Here is a 21,468-nt window from a genome sequence, read left to right as displayed (position 1 = left end):
ATTCACACTGAAATCACGAAACTGCCTGCTACGTAAAAGTACTCTTTTAAGTTTTATTCCCTGCGTAAAAGAATAGGAAAACATCTAGCTGATACTGAACGTCAAGGTCTACTTCTGGACTCTCCAAACCTAATTAGTGAGAAGTGCCCCACCCCCCTCCCACCACTTCCAGGCACCCTCTTTAAAAAACAAGACCAGGAAGCCCTTGATCCCCCGTGAAGAGAAACCATTTGAAGTAGGGACATCTGCATCCTATTCAGATGGCCACAGGCTGCCTGGGCGTCCCGCGAATGATCTTCTCGGTCGTGGGGCTGTGTGATGCACTGAAGGAAGGACGCTGAGCAGCATCCACTCACTAGACGCCAGCAGCACCTCCACTTTTAACTGTTGACAGGCAGATCCCCAGGCATGGCCAAATGTCTGGGGAGGTCTCCCCAGGTGAAGAACCACTGGGCTGAACCAATACAGGCCACTAAAGACACAACGGGGGCTCTGCAGTCTATATAGTTAAGAATTTTAAAAGTATCTGAAGAATTGCAAAAAGCAAAGTACGGGACAATTGAACTTCCCTCCAAAGTGACTTCAGTGAATGCTGACACTTAGTTTTTCAGGGACATGAGTCTATCATGAATCTAAGAGATGACTCATGACACTGATATTACCTGACACATAAAATGATTCTCACGATCTTAATCGGAACCATCTAACACCCAAGTTACTTCCCATTAGGATTGTAGACTGGAGATGGAAGAGACTGTATCGAAACCACCTGTCCTACCTGCCATTTTGAGAGAAAGTGAAAGCCAGGGCCCACGGGGGACTAATCAGTCCACAAGAGAACAGAAAGTAGGACCCAGGTGTCCCAACTCACACTTAGGTATGCTTGGTGTCACCCACAAAGCCAAATACTGCAATGGGAACAGAGGAACAGGTGGTGGAACCTTCTACGTTTCCTTAGATAAGCAATCCCCCCCCCCATACTTGGTTTCTGTTCTATTTGTAATCAAATTTAAAAACAAAAACAAGCCTATAACCAAAAACAACCTGTAATGACTCTTACAAAGGGGAGCGGGGGCTCGTTAGTGTCTGGGAGGCGGGACGTGCCTCTAGCACTGGTCCGGCAGAGCCCGCTGGGAGCCTGGTAAGCACACGTGTGCACTTACCATCGGGTTCCTGAAGGGTCCTACATAGAAGCTACTGCCAGCTGCGTGTTCCACTTGGTCTAAACAAGAAAGATACAGGAATGAAACACAAGGAAAGTGAAATGGAAACGACAACGAAGAACATAATGAAGGACAGGACAAACTTTATGTATATAAGGAAAAGAAATGCACACAAAGTTATGAAGAAAACTAAATGAAACAGAAGGAAATGAGCAGTTACCTACCGAATCAAAGTTCTCACGCACACACAAAATAAAAAATTAATGAATCTTTAACTGCGATCTCAGCTGCTGACAGGAGGGCTCACTCGGCATACTTACTCTTATGCCTCTGCCACACCCGTGTCACAAAACAGATGCTCTTACCGCTGACGGCACCATTCTGCCAGAGACCCCGAAGTCCCAATCGTGCCGCTCATCTTACAGTTACCCAAGGACCAAAGCCGTGAAGTCATCTGCCCAAGGTCATGTAACTAAATCAGCTCTAGAGCCGGAATTAAAACCTGAGGATGACGACGCTAAAAGTGTTCCTTCTACTACGAAAAGTGTTATTTCTTAAGACCTGTAATGGCACAATCAATACCATATTCTTTAGAAAGCACTCTTTCTATGCGTTGTCTCACTTGGTTTCAAGGGCAAATGAAAGAAAAAAGTGGTAGAGACATTCACTGCATTTATGGGAAAGGAACAGCAATCAAATTGGAATGCAGATTATTTTCCCCATTTCAATTGTATCTTATGCCAGAAACACTTATAAGTCAACAGCCCAGAAGCTCAATCTAAGCAAGTATGATTCACTGTAACAGAACTGGGTTTTCTAGTGAAATAGCTACTGTAGAGAGAAAACCAACAGTCATAATGACTACTCTTTAAAGATAATGTCTAGCATTATACCTCTGGTGCCTGGATGCAAGTTGCAAAACCAGAATTGCCTAAGGCATCACATAAATAATTTAACCTAGGTCTGGACTGTGTTCTACTAGTCTAATAAAACTGGTCAAACACTAGGAAAATCTAGAGAATAATGTTTCACTTAAAAATGTGCAGGCATCAGAAAAAACACAAAATTCTAGAAGGCATGCTCAGGTTACATTAAAAATTCATCACAACAGTGAAGGCTCACGAATTTCGTGATTTAAGTGAATTAAATTTAGAGCCATATGTAACTCTACATGTGCTGCCTCCTCACTGGGAGCTACCCAACTCCTACGTATAAAATCAGAATTCAGTACTGGCGCACAGAAGCCGGTCTATCTGATCTTTGTTGAGGGAGCTCACCACCTTACTCAGATACACAGCTGATTCCGCACCAGGCGAGGCCCCGTCTCTGAGCTCTTACCATGAAAGGTCATGGAGAACATGAGCTGCCCCGAACTGGAGCCACCACGGACTCCCCGAAGGACTCCCCAAAGGACGGGCTGTGCCCGTCCTGCCTCTCTCTGGTGCCTCACCTCTCGCTCAGCCCTTCATCTCAGCAAATGAGCCTTCGTCCTCTCTCCTCCACTGAAGATCCACTCTCCACGGTTCCCCCTGATCTCATAATTACAAAACCCGAAATCTCTTTAGGCTTCATTTGCCTCAAGTTCCCCCTTTTGTGTCTGACAGTTTCGTGGGTCTTACACTCTTTAGATTCCTCTCCCCAGCCTTATGACACCACCATTTACGATCTCCTTTTGTGACCACTTTTTTTGCAGAATCTTCCTCTTCTTCCTGCCCTCAGACATGTGGGTCCCTTATAGGAAATGTGAAGATCGGGGGCTTTCGTACAAGGCTGGAGAAAGGCTTCAGCAAAGTATTCAGCTGAGCCGAGGGTACAGATCTTAGAGAACAGAACAGACATGGAATAACGGAAATAATGGCTATGTTAAAAGGTAAGGAAGAAGAACCCTAAGATTTGACACAGAAGGAAACTTTAAAGGTGATCTTAGTCTGCTCCCCAAACTCCACAAAAATGCTTCTCAAAGCTTTATCTCACTGTATGAATTGCCTAAAATCTCAGAGCAAATTGGCAGCAAAACTGGGATTTTTATTCCCACCCAATTCACTAATCTGTCTCCTGTGTTCCAGAAGCCTTACTATGAGTAATACTTTCTGGGTCCTAATTTTTTCACCCTAAGAAAGATAATGGTGCACCTGGGTGGCTCAGTTGAGCGTCCAACTCTTGATTTCAGCTCAGGTCATGATCCCAGGGTCATGGGATCGAGCCCCACATTGGGCTCCACACTAAGTGTGGAGCCTGCTTAAGACAGTCTGTCTGTCTGTCTGTCTCTCTCTCTCTCCCTCCCTCTTTCTCTCTCCCTCCCTCTTTCTCTTTCCCTCCCTCCCTCTGCCCCCTCCCCTGTTCATGCTCTAAAATAAAATAATAAAATAAAAAAGAAAGATAATAGTGCCATGTTCATTGCAAGCTACATTGAGAACTTTATCATAAAATATAAAGTCAGTATACAGCTTTTCAAATTTTTGAAAGGCAAGGGTGTGGCTTCCATGGCAGCAGGCTGGCCTGGCACTGACAGCAACTCTCAGAACACCTGCTGTAGAGGTAAATCAGAGTTCACGGGCAAGGTAAAACACTTGCTTGGAAAAAAGCATAAAGTTCAGGGGCGCCCGGCTGCCTCAGGCAGTAGGGCATACGACTCTTGATCTCAGGGTCCTGAGTTCAGTCCCACGCTGGTCGTGGAGCCTACTTAAAACATTTTTTTTTTTAATTTAAAAGGCATAAAGTTCATGTTAAATGACTTCTTTATAGGATCAAAAGAAACACACACACACACACACACACACTCACGAACTCTAACAGACCACGCAGTGAGGACGGTGCATCAAAGGTAACAGCCAAGTCATGGGCTGAAAGAATGGCCGAAACGTGCCATGTGAGCTGGTAACGGGAGGCAGAGAGTCAGACCCCCAGCCCTTGTGTTCTATCTGGGGGTGGTTAACCTTCTACAGTTGGTGTGATGGGTACAGAGGACACAAGCCAGAAACACATATGACAGACAGTCCGTCTTCCACAAGGAATCAGCAGTCTGTTTAGACCACTGTAACATATGCTTAAAAAAGAAAACAAGAAGATAACGAACGACTCAGTAACCTGGACGTCCACGGAAGTCACAATCTGGGCAACGGGGAAGCTGGACAGCAGGACCAAAGTGAGAGCAGGGCCTCCAAGACCACAGCCAGAAAGGCACCCGCAAAGGTCGGCCTAGCTGCACACGGGTCGGGGTGTGTCCATCAGATGGTCAGGGTGGACGTTACAGCTGCCCAAGGGGGTCTCAGGGGGAAACCGAGCTACTGGGGGCCTAGCCCTGCTGCCCCACGGTGTTTTGGGCAGAACGCTCTGAAGTGGCAAGATGCTGTGCAGCAACTGGTTTTTATGAAATATGCTCTCCATTTTCTATACACTTCTTTCATATTTAAAGTAACGTGAAATGTACCTGACACTAAAAAAAATTCTGTTAAGCAGCTCGGGCACAATTTCAACCTTTTCCTGGAGTTAAGCTCTCCAAGAGCTGTCTGTAATCCCAGAGGCAAATTACGAAAATAAAACCTCTCTGGTTTTAAATTGCTCATAGTATTAAAACAGGGCTCTAGGCTTTGCTTCCAACAGAAACAATGGAAAAGTTCTGGATTTTTCAGTGCTGCAGATCCCGGTGTAAATTCCTGGGATGCTTGTGTCGCGCCGGGGGGGGGGGGGGGGGGGGGGGGGGGGGGGGGGGTGGGGGGGGGGGTGCACAGCCTCTGCCCCTGTGGAGGGTCCAGCCAGCAACTCTTCCAAGTGCCAGGCTGACGGCAGTAGCAGCAAGGATCACATCTGAAGGGAGCTTTGAATTTCTCCAAAAAAGGCTTTTAGTGGCTTTGACTGGATAAATCCAAATACCAGAAGAGGCTCCCCAAATAAACTTTAATAAATTCAAATTAAGAAAGCATTAAATTTCCTTATACTGTTCGGAACCTCAAAGTCTTGTGGCATGAACAAAATGAGTCTAGAGACTAACCAAATACCCCTGAAACTTAAACAAGCTGCCAGCCTGTTCTTTATAATTATTTTAATTTCTAGGGTTCTTCTCATGGATCTTCAGTAGCTTTTATTTTACAGGGAAAAAAATGTATCTAAAGTCTGAAAACCTTGCATATAAAAAGTGAATGGGCAACTACAAAGTAAAAACCTTAAATTCAAGTGTCAGTCCCCGGAGGCCACACAAACAGGACTGGGAACTAGGTAGGGAGGTGGTGACGACATGAGCTTGGCAACTGGTAAAACAGAATGCACAGCCACACCCTCAAGAACTGGTTATCCTCAGCTAAAAGGAAAGTCATTTATGATAAATTTTACAATTCTATATCCGGATGAATTAACTGCGCAATTTAGATTAAAAATACTTTCAGGAAATAAAATCTAGATATAAATCTGAAAGAAGACACAATTACCACACTTAAGATCATTCTCTAGATTTGTTTACAGAAATGTTTACAGGAACAATGATCAAGCCACAGCACTAATTAATCAAATCAGGCTACAATGTATCCACAGATGTAAACCAAGAAGATTAGGATGCTGGCAGGTGGCTCCCAGCAATGAGACTATTGGTGAAGGTAGGAGACCTGTTTATGTGTTCATATTTTCTAACTTTTCTAGATGAACATTTGGTTCTATTATGCAAAAAATAAATGAATACATTATTTTTGAAAGAAATGACTAACAAAGGCAAAATTAATGAGGCAACTGAAAAATGGCCACTATGGATTGAGATTAATATATGCCATTTATACCCATACAATTTGGAAAAGGTCTCAACTGTCCACTCTGTCTACACGGCAGAAAGTACTGAAGTGCTCCTCTGTTCTCTATCTCCTACCTCTACACCTGCTGTTAAGTGTCCAGAAAACAAGCACTAGCTCCAGAAACACCAAATCCACAACAGATGCCCATTTAAAGGGGGTGTAGTCACAAGAGACATCATTCAACAGACGACACTGCGTAAGCATCCAAACTGCCACTGCTAACCTTCTGGTGGGTCTTCAACTCTTTTCCCTGTGCATCACATTGCTTCAAACAAAAATTTAATTTCCCTCCTCCTTTTGAGCAGCCACATACCTTGTATTCTTTTTCTTGTCTCACTGCACTCGGTTATGATACCCATCTTCATGGTTATGACACCCATCTTTATTTAAACCAAAAAGCTAATTTAAATAATCGTGTTGAGTGCCTCCCAGGTGTAAGCGAAGGGTCAATGTTTTGGCAGTCAGCCATGATAATCATGAGAGTATGGTTTCCTGGCTTTTATTTTGCTTCTCCTAAAAATGCAAAATTCATATGCCACATTTTGATAGAGGTTTAAGAAACAGGTTATGAAAATAAGACCATTTACAGAGACACTAAACTACTCCTCACTTAGATCTACCATGAGACATTTTATTCGGGTATAGTTCTTAAGACTATTCACACTACAGCGGAGCAATCTCATTCCCTTCTTTCCAAGAGCTCAACTGTCTTCTGGCCTCCGCCACACCTGCAGATGTGCCTCTATCCGAGCTTGTGAACGGACACATCATCACTCCACCGGAGCAGAGCCTGGACCTCTGGAGGCTCATGCATGTGCACCAACTAGCACAAATCTGCCTACTCGGAGAACTCAAAATGCTGTCTTTTAGAGATTCACAAGCAGAGAAGGAACTAAAATGTATTCTCTTCATAAATTATGGTCACAAATTACATTTAAATTCAAGATTTTTTTCTCCTAAGATCTGCACCTAAAAACAAATCCCACTAACCAGCCTATTTGACAACACATCTCGCACTCAGATGCACCAGCATGTATCAGACTACTGTTCAAATTTAGCTCAATTCTTGCAAGATTAGAATTTTTTCCTTGACATACTTTGTAAGGTTTCTGGAACCATGGTGAAGCAGAAGTATTTGGATTTTTCCTGGGTGCTTATTATCTACAAAGCACTTTGTTAAAAGCTATATAGGGTGGGTGGGTGTATGTGTGTGTATAACTTAAAATTGAAGTTACGTCCAACTCTGTGAAAAGCCAAGCCCCTTTGCAGAAAGGCTCTACCTAATGTCAACAAGAAGCAAATTTTGAACGGAAGAGATGTTCAAGAGAATCTGAATCTCATTAAAAATAAAAACAAGGGAGGGGAAGGGAAGGGAAGAGAGAGGTAGGAAGAGGGAGAGCCAGAGAGGTGGGAGGGAGAGGGAAGGGGCAGAGAGAGACAGGGGAGGGGATGATGTAGATCGCCGGCCAGCCAGGTAAAGCGAAGACCCCTGGCGCAGCTGGGCCCTCCTCAGGAGTGCGGCCTGAGACGACAGCCTTTCAGACACACTAAAATCTTCTCAGGGCTGGTGTCCCAGGGTTAGGCCACATTATCCTGACTTGATGCTGCTTCCATCTTTTGCCAACACACGGGTAAAATAATGCCCCCAGGGAACAAAGAAGCTTGGGAGGAAGGGCTCACAGAAGACTAGGATTTTAAACGGCTGCCTCCCAGGCCGGTGCCCAAGGCAAGGAGAAAGGGCCTCCCTCTCACTCCGGTCACATTTCACCTGCTCCCAAAAGGTTCCTGTGACCCCAAAGTCACACATCTTTCCTGCACATGGTCTGACCCCAACTAATGTAAGACACTGGAATGGGCTCTCCTGTCCCTCCCCACTGTTGGGGTGGCACTCTGATTAAAACAGGTTCCTGAAGGGCACAAACTCACACAACTTGAAATCCACAAAACTAAAACGATATTGCACAGCCTTGGGCCATGATTTGATTAAGGAGAAATACTCCTGGTTAAGGCAGACAGGAACAAACCATGGACACACTAGTGACCACTACCTGATACTGTCACCAGGAGGAGTAAATCTGACAATGCATAGAAAGAATGCTGCACAGTGCCTGACGCAAGACTCAATGGAACCAACTGTAAGGATTAGCCACAGGAGATTCTACTAAACAAATTTCAGAAACCCCACGCCCACAAGTCTAAATTGTCAGCATATGTTCCTTCTTAGGAAGACAATGACATTCTGCTTCCACTAACAATCCCGAATTCATCCATTTGTTTTGTTCATTTGTCCTATACAGTGATTCACACGATCCCACCCAGATATCACTATGGAAATGTGCAAGTCCGGATGAGGACAGAGGTTGAACGGAGTGCTTCAAACACTCACTAATGCTCCCATCAATATGCAGTAATGCTCCCACAGAAGCTGGAGGTACATTTCAGGTTTTTTTTTAACCTGTAACCTTGATATTTTATTGCTTCCAACCAACTGTCTAAACATACCAGCTCACTTCGTGGTTCTTAATCTTTTGGGAAAGAAACCTTAGACCCCTTTGAAAATCAGGCAACAGTGAAGGCCCCTCTTTCCAGGTGGCCCCTCTTTCCAGGTGGTCACACAGAGACATAAATACACTTGGAGACCCAGAGACATCTACATCATCACCAAGTTCAGTTCTGAGTCTATGTGAACATGCATATGGAGGGGTACACCTGTGTGATCCCTGAAAAATACCCCAACTCCTTAGACTATTCAATAAAATTGCCGCAGAGAAAATCGGGGCATTTGTTTCCTTAAAACGGTCTTGTCGGTTTTACCGGTAACTTGTAAGAAAAGGACTCTCACATTTTTGTTTTCTCCTGACTGCACATCCAGAGAGATGTGAAATGACAGATTTCCTAATCCGTCACGTGCAGCACGGAAATTGCTCCTGCACATTTACTTTCAAGGCGGTCTGATCATTTAATGTTTAAGGAAACGTATCCAAAATACACCCAAAATGTCAACCGCATGGAATTTGGTCCTGACAGTATGGTAGTCACGAGTGGTTACGACCACAGAGAGGTGACAGAGAAACGAGAAGAAAACAGTAAACACTTCATTTAGGCAACAAACATGTTTACTTTTGCCCAGGCAAACGCAACAAATCAAATTCCAGGAGTTATCTAATCCACCAATCTATGTAACCACAGGTGTCCCAGTTTGGGTAACTAGTAAAACAAGACAGCTTTTGAGAGAAAAGCGGGTCTCTAGCACATGAGGAGTTCTCCAGGGCCATGGTGTGTACCTAGCTGCAGATCCAAATAACATCTTACCTCTTACCTGATTTTCAATCGACTTAATCCACTTCATGTCACCGAAGCAAAACAGATGGATTTCAATAAGCCACGTTAAAAGATACCGGAACTATTCCTTTATTTTTCGAAGTGCCGTGATAAGTCCAAGCATGGGCAGAGTCACCACGGAGCTAATTGTACCAGTGCCCACCAATTAAGATGGGACCAAGGCCAGTGTGCAGGCATATTCCTACGAGGCTCTCACTTAATGCTCGCAGTGATCCCACAAGGCAGATCTTACCCCATTTTACCAACAAGTAAAGTGAAGATCAAAACATGTGGAGTAACCTGTCCAAAGTCATACTGCTATTAACTGGTGGAGCCAGGATATGAAGCCGGCCTCACGATCCCAAGGCCGTGTTCTGGCATGCCACAATGAAGTCCACATGCTGTACATCTTCTGGAACTCAAAGGTATAGCTGGGTCAGCAATTTTTCCCTGCTCGCCTCCCCACAACAGACACACACGATTCAGGCTCATTTTAGCAGGTTATCCATTTGCAAAGTATTGATCAAGCTGTATCTAATACAGAAGCAGTAACGAAGCCCAAGCAGTACACTCATGTACTTTAGCACAGAAATTTAAGTTGGACATAGCACAACAGTCAGTCACTATAAAAACAAAGTTTACCAATTCCATGCACTTCTGACAACTGCCCATGAGATTCAGAGGATCCTGTCTCTCTAAAACTGAAGAGGGTCAGAAAGTGTTTTAATTAAGCATCATTTTTTCTTGATTTTAATATATTCTACGCTATACTGCAACCATAAATTGAATTCACCATGACACACAGACAGCAATTTCCATTTCTAAGGCTTTTTTTTTTTTTTGTTTATTATTTTGACAGAGAACAAACCAGTGAGCAGGGAAGGGGCAGAGAGAGTAAGGGGGAGAGAAAGAATCCCAAGCAGGCTTGGAGCTGTCAGTGCAGAGCCCAATGCAGGGCTCAAACCCATGAACCATGAGATCCTGACCTGAGCTGAAATCAAGAGCCGGTTGCTTAACCAACTGAGCCACCCAGGTGCCCCCAATTTGCATTTTTTAATCCTGAATTCTTTTTCTGAAGTTTTTTTTTTTTTTTAATTTTTTTTTCAACATTTATTTATTTTTGGGACAGAGAGAAACAGAGCATGAACGGGGGAGGGGCAGAGAGAGAGGGAGACACAGAATCGTTAACAGGCTCCAGGCTCTGAGCCATCAGCCCAGAGCCCGACGCGGGGCTCGAACTCACGGACCGCGAGATCGTGACCTGGCTGAAGTCGGACGCTTAACCGACTGCGCCACCCAGGCGCCCCCTCAAGTTTATTTTGAGAGCGAGAGAGTGCACCCCAAAACTATAAATAGATACTAAGCTTCACACCCAAATTTGATCTTGTTATCAACTCCATGATCACACGCAAGGAAGACTTTCTGTGACAATGTATTTAGCAGCTAATAAAACTGCTAAAGACAAATTTGACATTTTAAGCCCCCTGTTCAAAACTCCAAGATTGATTTATAGTTACTCCCTTTCATTATTTGTTTTGAATGCCAGTGAGAGAGACACTTTAATTTTGACCCCACTGTTAAACCTACAAAAATTACAATCCACAATATGTAACTACACGAGGAGAGTTCCGGAGAGTTCCGTGTGTAAAAGATCAGAGCTGCGGCTAACCAGCGCCACGCTGCCCACAGCATAAACCCCGGGCAGCATAAACCTGGTAGAGATGAATGTGAGACTTTGGTCTACACTAATGCCAGCATTATTAGGCTCACAGAGAAGGTACCAGAGGCAGGGGGTGGAGGTAGAAGCCCTCAGCCCTCACAGGGATCCTCAGACGTTCTGCCTAAAACCAGCAGTCGCTTGACTGCACAGAGAAACAGGGTCTAAAGATCTTATATGTTAAAAGCAAAAATACAGCCAACAGAACCAGAAAGGGCATACTCTACACCTCAAACTGGCAAGAGAATGAAATCTGAACCTAAGAAGCCAAACGGTAGGAAAAAAATAACAGAAGGCACAGGAACTGCATCGTTGCCCGTTCCAAACTGTATCGCCACTTCAAACACCGCACGATTGGTTTTGGGGTTCTAAACACCGAACAAAACAAACCAGTCTGTCTTCATTTTTGTGGCAGGTGGTGTCTCAGGAAACCTACAAAAGACTGCAGCAATAGGAAGGATTAGAAGGACAAGGGGAAAGACTATCACTGCAGCTTTAACAGAAGGTGGGGGGGAGGCATTCTAGCCTAAGTGGGCATCCACTGGTTTTCTTTTTAACCAAAGCAAAGACAATCCTCTGCAACTACACATAACTGGTGTCACACATTTAATTTATTAAACCTAGCAAATTAGGTTTGGACCATTCAGACACTGATTAAATTAATCAAAGCCTGTAAGCGAAAGTTTTTAAAGTACTGAATTTGAAAGGACTTTAGATATCATAATCTTATTTTAGAAACTGGTATTTTTATATACCACACACACCCAGTATCATGATTTTATCATTAGAATAAGTCTCTAACCTCTGAAACTATTCAAAGATTCTGTCTGTCCCCCTCTCTCTCTGCCCCTCCCCTGCTCGCATGCTCTCTCAAAAGTAAATAAACATATAAAAAATAAAAAAATAAAATATATTAAAACAGGGGCGCCTGGGTGGCTCAGTCAGTTAAGCGTCCAACTTCGGCTCAGGTCATGATCTCACGGTCCGTGGGTTCGAGCCCTGCGTCGGGCTCTGTGCTGACAGCTCAGAGCCTGGAGCCCGTTTCAGATTCTGTGTCTCCCTCTCTCTCTGCCCTTCCCCTGTTCATGCTTTGTCTCTCTCTGTCTCAAAAAGTAAATAAACATTAAATATATATATATATATATATATATATATAAACATAATACTTAAAATAACTATACATGTACCAGCTTATTATGAAAATTTCCATCAAAATTTTTTTTTAAATTTCAGGGTCCGTGGCTACAAAAAAATGGGAAGTGGAAATAGATACAACAGATGCTTCAGAAGGCTGGGGATTTTCTAGTCTCCTACCCATAACCCTTCAAGACGTTTAATAACCCTTCTTAATATCTGTGCCAAGTTTTAACCTTTTAAAACAAAGGTGCCTCCTAACTTAGAGAAAAAAAGGACAGAACAGAAAGGAAAATGCCTTTGGAAAATGAAAGCACAGATTACAAAGCGGAGGTTTTGTCCAGTTTACCATGTGTGTTTGAGGCATGGGGGTGGGGTGTTAAGGATTAAAGACTAAATCTCGGGGCACCCAGTGGCTCCGTTAATTAAATTATCGACTCTTGATTTTGGCTTAGGTCATGATCTCACAGTTCATGAGATCAAGCCCCAAGTTGGGCTCTGTGCTGACAGTGCAGAGCCTGCTTGGGATTCTGTCTCCCTTTCTCTCTGCCCCTCCCCAGCTCGCTCTCTCAAAAATAAAGAAACGTTTTTTTAAAAAGACCAAATCTTTACAGACAGAGTAAATACTCTTATTAAAAGTTTCAGGTAAGGTCGCCTGGGTGGCTCAGTCAGTTAAGCATCTGAGTCTCGATTTAGGTTCAGGTCATGATCTCACAGTTCACGGGATCGAGCCCCGCACCGGACTTTGCGCTGGCAGCACGGAGTCCGCTTGGGATTCTCTCTCTTTCTCTCTGCCCCTTCCCTGCTCACGCTCATTCACTCTCAAAATAAATAAACTTCAAAAAAAAGTTCAGGTAGAAAAGGCTGTATTACATTTTGTTACAAATTCAAGAAGTTTCAAAATTCTTACATACACATACATGTTCCAAAGACTCTGCGGTGGAATAATTACAATTAAGAAACCAACCCCTGCCCCTCGTTAGGAAAATTCAAGAGTGCACAAGGACAGGTTAGGGCAACTCCTTTCTCGCTGTTTCTTTTCATGCTTTTCCTCCTAAATGAGTCAAGCCACTAGAATGGGAACAGCAAACAAAGTCTCTTAACAAAGTGCTGCTTCAAACAGTTCAAATGAGCTCCTCTTAGTAAATAAAAAAGCTACTACCCCCTCCACCCCAATAAACACTTTGACAAAACAAAACAAAAAAATAAATAAAACAAAGTCCCTCTCTTTTGTTGGGGTTACATCATAAGAGTGAAAGAAACTAACAATAAGCATGATTTAACCCCACAACAAATCAGAACTGCACTTGCCATCGGTTTCTAGATTCAATTTTTGGAGTGTACGCAAATTAAAACATGTTAATGATCCAGAACACTCAGCTTAAGAAAACTTTTTAAAAATTATATTGTATTCAGTTTAAGAGCCCATCATTCTCCACAAAAGCACACTGGTGCAAGAAGGAAGCAGAACAACACATCATCATCTTGAAATCACCAATAAGACGAAGTGAAAAGAGCTCCTCCCTGCCCACCGTCCACACTGCACAGGGACCTAGGCCAAGGCAATGTCTCTCTCTGTTCTTGTGGTTTCTAAAATGACTTCAAAAACAATGTACAACTTAAGAAAAATGGAACGAATCCCATTCATCTGAAGCCCAAACCAACAAATGCCATTAAAAAAACACTTAGCAAACAACAGCTAACAAGGGACAAAAACGTAATGTTAGTGTTTTTAAAAATTGTTTGTTTGAGGTGCTCAAAGGAACACAATAAATCTCTTCAATCCATAAACCCCCAAAGCAAAAATAACTGAAGGCATTAGTTCTCACCATAAGGTAGCTTTCTAATACCAAAGGCTTCACCTAATCACACTGCCTGATTATTCAGGATTAAAGTGGGCAATTCTACAGTGAGTAGTGAAAATACATCCTGGCTAATTAGTAAAGCCTTATAAAACACTGCTACTTATTCAGTATAGCTGTCCCACTCAGAAACACTATGAATAAACACTGGATTTAGGCAAGACAGAGCCAAATAGCGTAGGAGCCACGTGAACTTGGGCCAACCACATAACCCCGGCCCCAAGCACCAGTTCCCTCATCTACAGAGAAGGATCCACTCCTTGCCGCGCTACTGGGAGCATCAGCAATGCTGTCTACGGAGCACCAAGCACAGGGCCAGGCACGTGTGACACACACTCACGGAGTCACTGCCGTCACTCCCGCCATTAACAGAAAGCAGCGACTCGACACATTAACGACGGGACGCGCAGGTTAAATGTCAAGTCACGAGATAGGTCCGAATCAAAATACATCAGAAGGAATGAATTCCAGCCAAGAACCCTGGTAAGGTCTGACCGTGTTTGAATCGGAGTGGCAATAACGAGAAACGGCTGCTTTCAGCATTCATTCATCTTTTTTACTTTGAGAAACAACGGTAGTGTTTTCAAGTAACTCTTGCTTCTCCATTCAGATTCCCTAAACTGTGTCAACCAGCTTATTAACATTAATCAAATCAAACTTTAGAACTCTCCTTGGCAGCATGTAAAACGTGAACAGACAGCGTGAGTGCCACGCGAGCACGCCAGCCTATCTGAAACCAACACGGGCAAACACTTCCTCCAGCCTAAGGTTGTCTGGAGAACTACTAACGTTTAACCTGCATCACGGTGTCCTTGCAGTATTTACCCAATCCCTCACTTCTTCACAGGCAACTTCACATATACAACTATAGTCCCTTCTGTAATTCTACTAAGCGCATGTGTGCAATAGCCCCTCTGTAAACCAGAACACGAAACCACCTAGTTCAGAAAGGAGGCACTCCACGAGTTTTAAAAACAACAATTAGGGGCGCCTGGGTGGCTCAGTCGGTTGAGCGGCCGACTTCGGCTCAGGTCAGGATCTCGCGGTCTGTCAGTTGGAGCCCCGTGTCGGGCTCTGGGCTGACAGCTCAGAGCCTGGAGCCTGTTTCAGATTCTGTGTCTCCCTCTCTCTGACCCTCCCCCATTCATGCTCTGTCTCTCTCTCTGTCTCAAAAGTAAATAAAAGTGAAAAAAAAAATTAAAAAAACAACAACAACAACAATTAATCTGTAATTTAGAAAAAGAACCTAGTACTCCGATTTAGGGAAAGCACGGGAAATTGTTTTGTTTTTTACTTTCAAATTACAACTAAGTTTTTAGTATCAACTAAACTACTTTGAGCTCATTGCATTAAGGCTCTCATTTCTTTTTTCCTTTTAGAAAACTTAGTCATGATCAAATCTATCTTCTGGATTAGGGTAAATTTTACCTTCCAATTTATATATGGACAGGAGACCCAGAATAACAGCCTAAGTACACACGGAGCACAGCAGATTTCCTAATATGCTCAGTTATGATGTTTGAAGCAGTTTTTAATCATGGCATGTATTAGGATTTTTTCCAAGTTCATCCACTGAACTACAGTTGAAATGTGCAAAAGGCTTTGAAAAATTCTAGTTAATCCACTTAATTTCCCTATGAACAAGGTTATACATAGCAAACATGAAAGGTACAAAGCTACCGACCAATTTATTACCTAAATTTGGAGCAAATCCGTAGCAACAGAATTAGAAATTAAAAAAAAAAAAAAGTCCTGTCTCCAACTACTGAAAAACTACCAAAACTGTATCAAGCTTTTAAAAAGAGGCCACCGTAGGGGGGTGCCTGGCTGGGTCACTTGGAACAGCATGCAATTCCTGACCTCGGGGTTGTTCAGTTCAAGTCCCACGTTGGCTGTACAGATTACTTCAAGATTAAAAAAGAAACTTTTTTTAATTAAAATTAAAAAATAAAGACAGGCCATGGGAACAGCAACATGGACCAACCTGGCACGCAACCATCAGAGATGGGACCCAACGCTCAGCAAAGGCATCACTCAGCCAGAGACAAGTGAGAGCCATCGTGGGGACCAACCAGGACACTGCTCACTTGGGTTCAACACAGCAGGCTTGCAAGCATTTAATGCTGAGGCCACATTTCCACAGGCAAGTCACCACCTCCAACTGCCCGTGCCCTACAAGCAAACAAGAACTACCAAGGAGTGCTCTTGAAGTGGGCACAGGACCTGCCCACCAGATGCCCACAAGGTTCAGGGCCCATCTGCCATCATCCTCAGGCACCACGGCCAGGCATCCATCATTCAGACAGGCCTCTGCCCTTCAGCTTTGGCCAGAGCCTCAAAAAGAGCCATCCGGGGGTGCCTGGGTGGCTCAGTCGGTTGAGCGTCCGACTTCGTTCAGCTCAGGTCAGGGTCTCGTGGTTCGTGGGTTCAAGACCCACGTCGGGCTCTGTGCTGACACCTCAGCCTGGAGCCTGCTTCCCATTCTGTGTCTCCCTCTCTCTCTCTGCCCCTCTCCCACTCACGCTCTCTCTCTCCGTCAAAAATAAACAGACATTAAAAAGAGCCATCGGCTGCTATAAGACACCAGGGCGGCAAACACCACCGAAGTACCCTTGTCCTCTCAGCTTTTACTACACATATTCCTTAATTTTAACTTTAAACGGAACCAGTGTTGTCACATCTGCTGCTGCTGCCCGCCCCATGGAGACCTGGACGAAAAGCAGCATATCCTGTAGAAGAAAAGGCATGGAAAACCTGGGTTCAAGTTCTGACGCTGACGGCCACCGGCAAGGAGCTTGGACAAGTTACCCAACCTCGCTAAGTGTCGGTCTCCTCCTCCGGAGAAGGTGTGCACACCACAGAAGTAGAGGCTGAGCAGGAATGCCCGAGGGAGAGAGCGCAGCACTACCTGGGGCTCCCGGCTGCAGCCCCATGGGCCGGTGCCCAGGAGGGAGCATGCTCCATGCCTCCGTCAGAGCCTCTCGCCACATCTGTCTTTTACCTGTTGCCCAGCAGCGACCCGTGACCTCCTGTGTCCCCCCGAGTTTTTCTTTCCCCAGCTCATGCATTGGTCTTTCCTCCTTCCCTCCTCAATATCCTTCCTAGAAGTCCCCCCCACTGTGCGCTGCTTCGTCACTACACAGCAGCAGCACGTCCTCCCGCCTGCCCCCCTCCCTACCCAGGACCCCCCCCAACACACGCAGACTGGAACACCTAGTGAGCCTGACCTGCACTGAGCCACGTTAAGATGGATGAAAAGCTCCTCCCTGAATGTTTTACTCATCTCTCTAATTTTCCATACCAATCCAGCCACTAAGTGCAGTGAGTGCCTGGCAGAAACAAAGGCCAATACGTCCATTTACAGAGCTGAGTTTCATGACACAACCACACTTGTGCGGGTTTCTAAGTGGCCCCTCCATGCACCCACCACCTCCGCTCTCCCGCCCCGACCCCAGCAAGAAATTTCCCCAACTGCTGATGGAACCTCCAGTTTGGTCCCTCTCCCTGGAGCTGAACTTGCCCGGGCCCACCCCTGTGTCATTCATGCCAAAGCCTCAGAAAGGCCACCTCTGGCTACCCATCTACAGTCACACCGTGTCTCATACACATGAAACGTGACAAAACTCATACTGTTCATCGGTTGGCTGGTCATCCCCCTGCTCTTTAGAACATACATTCCATGAGAGCAGAAACCCTGGCTGTTCTCGTTCTCCGCTGTAACTTGGGCACCTAGCAGTGTCGGACACGGCAAATGCCTGTCACATCAGGGAGACCCTCCAGACCTCCGCCACTTCTCCGACCTGCTGACAGTCCCCTAGGGCTCTCGCACATCCTCCCCACTCTCGTCCCTCCACCCTTTGGAAAGAGACCACCCGGGGAGCCCAGCAGAGTCCCCTTCTCCTTCCCTGTTGCCCAGACACTTTGTTTCCTTAAATGGCCTCAGACCAAGTCACTTTGCACGTGGCTCTCTTACCTCCCATTCAAGTGTGTATATAGGCTTTGTCACCTTTGGAGAAGAAAGAATTCGAAATATGTGCAACTACAGAAAACTTTAAGTGTTCTTCCCGGTACCACAGTTTTTTACTTGAATGACTCTGATTACAGAGACACGTGAAAGATTTCCTCTTGAAACGGATTATAATCTAACTGTTCTGTGAGTACTACGAGTCACCTAGATAAATACTATAAACTAGTTGGTATTCTCAGGGACTATTTACATTCTTCTAAGCCTCTCGGGTAACCTTAAGGAGCTATATATATACTCTTCCAATTCACTGCCGCTTCTGGTATAAACTGCCTCCTTCACTGTCCAGCTATCAGGCATCAAAACTATTTGCTGCTAGAAATACCTCCTCATTGCTTCTCGGCCTTTCGGCTAAGATCAAGTGTAGAAATACCTCCTTCTCTCGAATCTGTTGTGAGCACGAAAAGGGTAGCAGTAGGCCTAAAATAAGGGTGAAGGGCCACAGTTAGGCTCTGCCATGGGAAACAGGAGTGGAGAGGCCCGCTGCTTATTTTGGGCTTACAGAAATCCTCCACAAATACCAGCTGATTAAATGAGTCACAAACTCGGTAGTTCCTCCGCAAGAACCACGAACTGTCAGCCACATTCCATCGGTGGCACTTACTGCTCCAACGGACAGGCGTGCGCCAGGCTGTTCTGTATGATCTCGTTTGTTCTTGACAGCAACCCCACGAGGTTAGGTAGCACAGAGACTACTCCGCGTTAGGACGCCCATTTTTAAAGCTATGGAAACTGGACCCCCAGAAAGGTGACACGATCTCCCCAGTGATACACCTGGTCAAAAGCCCGGAGCCCCAAGTTCTGCATTCCTTCCACTAAGCCCATCTGTGGGAGCCGCTATTGTTTCCTTAGGGGAAAAGAACTTCAGGTAAGGATCTTCTGTAGCCAAGAGACAGCAGGGCAATAACACATTCGGATCCTGCTCTTACGTTCTGTACTTTAAAAGCACTTTTACCAACAGTCATTATTTACTGCTAACACGCAAATTCCCTCTCTTCTCACAGTAACGGCACAAATCGAGAAGACGGTAAATCCTTGGAAATACGTTCTAGGTTACTTCACAGATTATAATCTTCCTACAGTTCAAGTCGAAATTGCTGAAACATCTGACACTAAAAGCCCTCCCTTCTTCTCTACCTGGAAAGGCTGATCTGTCCCATCCAAGAAATTCTCATGCTCAATCTCCTAACGGGCTGCTCAGACATGTAAGAAGCTAGGCTGAATAACAAGGCTGAGAATCCAAAATTCTAGTCTGAAATACCCAATGTATGCACATCTTTGGCCCATGGCAAACCTACACGCTCCCTGGTCAGAGACTATACGCAATGTATTCTCACAACACTGTGTTCTCTTCCTTCGCTACAAGTTTGTGTGGGTCTTTGTTTGCCAATCAACCAATATTGATTGAGGGCCTGTTCCACGCCAACCATCCAGGCGCTGATCAGCAACTCGCAGATTTAATGTTGGTCTCCCCCAACTAGACTCCAGGCCACTGCTTCTTTTCTGCTCACCAGTGCACACCATACAACCTAGCAGAGCGCCTGGCACACGGCAGGGGCTCAAGAAACATTAGTTGTAGGGCACCTGGGTGGCTCAGCCGGTTAAGCGTCCGACTTCAGCTCAGGTCATGATCTCACGGTTTGTGAGTTCGAGCCCCATACCGGGCTCTGTGCTGACGGCTCGGAGCCTGGAGCCTGCTTCGGATTCTGTGTCCCTCTCCGGACCTGCCCCTCCCCTGCTCATGATCTGTCTGTCTGCCTGTGTGTGTCTCTCTCTCAGAAATAAGCATTTTATTTAATTTTTTTAAAAAAGAAGAGAAACATTAGATGAATGAAGGAACAAATGAATGAATGAGTAAGAGAGACAAAAACAGAGAGAAGAGGCCACTCTGTAAAGGAAGCAGGGCTTTTTACTGCCCAGAACACGCCTCATGACCCACTAGTGATGTGATGAATTCTGAAAGGCGCCACATGCATCGCACAGCTGTAGGCACAGCAGCTGTCATGCAAAGGAGCCGAGGCCCAGAACTCTGAAGAATTCAGCCCTTTGTTTCTGTCTGCCGGCCTCATAGCCAAAATGAAGCGAAGGCCACTGTCAGTCTACCTGTCAGGCTGCGTGCCTTCAACATCTGGCTTTCAGAATTACTAAATTAACATGCTACTGGATGAAATTTATGTCGATTAACTCTCTGACATCACTGCCTGCAAAACTATTTAAATGTCTGAGGTCACACGTAAGACCTAAACAGAACCGAGTTAAAATGAACAGTTCTCCGTTTCAGGTCTTTGCAAGCAATAAATTAGCTTTCAGAGTATTTAACTTAAAAGCAAAAAAGGTTTGACTCATTATTTAAACTCTCTTAAACTTCAGGACTCTACCAGTAAGTGGTTCAAAACAGACTGTTAAGTTCCAAGAGTAAGCTTCATGCAAGTATTTTCATTAAAACCTAAGATTCAGTGGATTATAGGCTTCCCAGAGTTAAGTACAAACTACTTCACTCAACAGGAAAACCCAGCAATCTAGGCATGTATAAAAATGAACATGTGCAAATTCATCTATCACTAATAAAACAAAAAGTTTATTTTCAGGTGTTTTTTTTTTTTTTCCACATCCATCTAAAAGAAGAGAAAATAAAATTCAGGAATAAATAAAAAAGCAGAAAATGATGAAATGTTCTAAACATGCACACCAAAGTATGTTGAACAGAGAAAATCCTGAGAGAAGCTGCAAATAAGCTATGAATATATCTAAATATATGACTAGTTATACTTAGCAGAGTAAAGATCTCCCTTCCCCTCAAACTCTAGTCCCTGCAAATAAATCGCAACTTACCTGGAGAGGCTGGTGGCATCACTTACAAAAAGAACACTAAATAAAGGAACTAAAATATGTAAACAATTATTCACTAAGCCTAAAATCAACAAAAATTGTAAAACTCAGTTACAACAGTAGAAAAACCACTTAGGAATTTTCTAGACCCTGATCATCTGATTCAAGATCAAAGCATTTAATGACCTAAAAGAGTGACAAAAATAACATTCACTAAATTAAAAACACGTATTGAATAAAAGACCCACCAACTGTCTCCTGGGATGAGTTAGCTGTATTCACATTACACTGAGAAATACAGAGAATATGTAATGGAAAAAATCAGAATGAACTTCTTGCCTATGTTTTCAAATATTATTTTTACATTCCTCCAAAATCAGGTTTATGTTAGGATTTTATTTACAATCGGACTTCCACAACTCACTTGGCAATGTTCTGAATAAAGGACGAACTCGAGAGTTCTGATGACTACAAAAATTTACGTAAGACCTAAAGCAGGCCAAAAAAAGGGGGGAAAAAAAACGAGCAAAAAAGGATTTATATTAGTACGAAACTACCATACCGTGCCTTGGCTTATATTCAAACTGGGCTCTACGAAAGATTCGCGAATTCACATTAAAATTCGTCATTAAAAAAAAAA

General features: G+C 44.2%; 1 protein-coding gene across 14 annotated transcripts in view; it reads right to left on the bottom strand.

Moving 5' to 3' along the window:
• The window catches only part of PRDM2 (PR/SET domain 2), a 124,725-nt gene that overhangs the window by 49,189 nt on the left and 54,068 nt on the right, over window positions 1–21,468 (bottom strand). For 2 of the 14 annotated variants that reach the window (XM_019836205.3, XM_045034759.1), the window contains exon 1: window positions 1,164–1,222. The exons of the other annotated variants lie outside the window; for them this stretch is intronic. The gene's annotated coding sequence lies outside the window, so the exon portion shown is untranslated. Of the gene's footprint in view, window positions 1–1,163; window positions 1,223–21,468 lie in introns of those variants that run through there. 14 annotated transcript variants of the gene reach the window in all.

The sequence above is a fragment of the Felis catus genome, chromosome C1, assembly GCF_018350175.1.
Source record: "Felis catus isolate Fca126 chromosome C1, F.catus_Fca126_mat1.0, whole genome shotgun sequence".
Classification (NCBI taxonomy): Eukaryota; Metazoa; Chordata; class Mammalia; order Carnivora; family Felidae; genus Felis; species Felis catus.
This window is presented reverse-complemented; position numbering and strand designations above follow the sequence as displayed.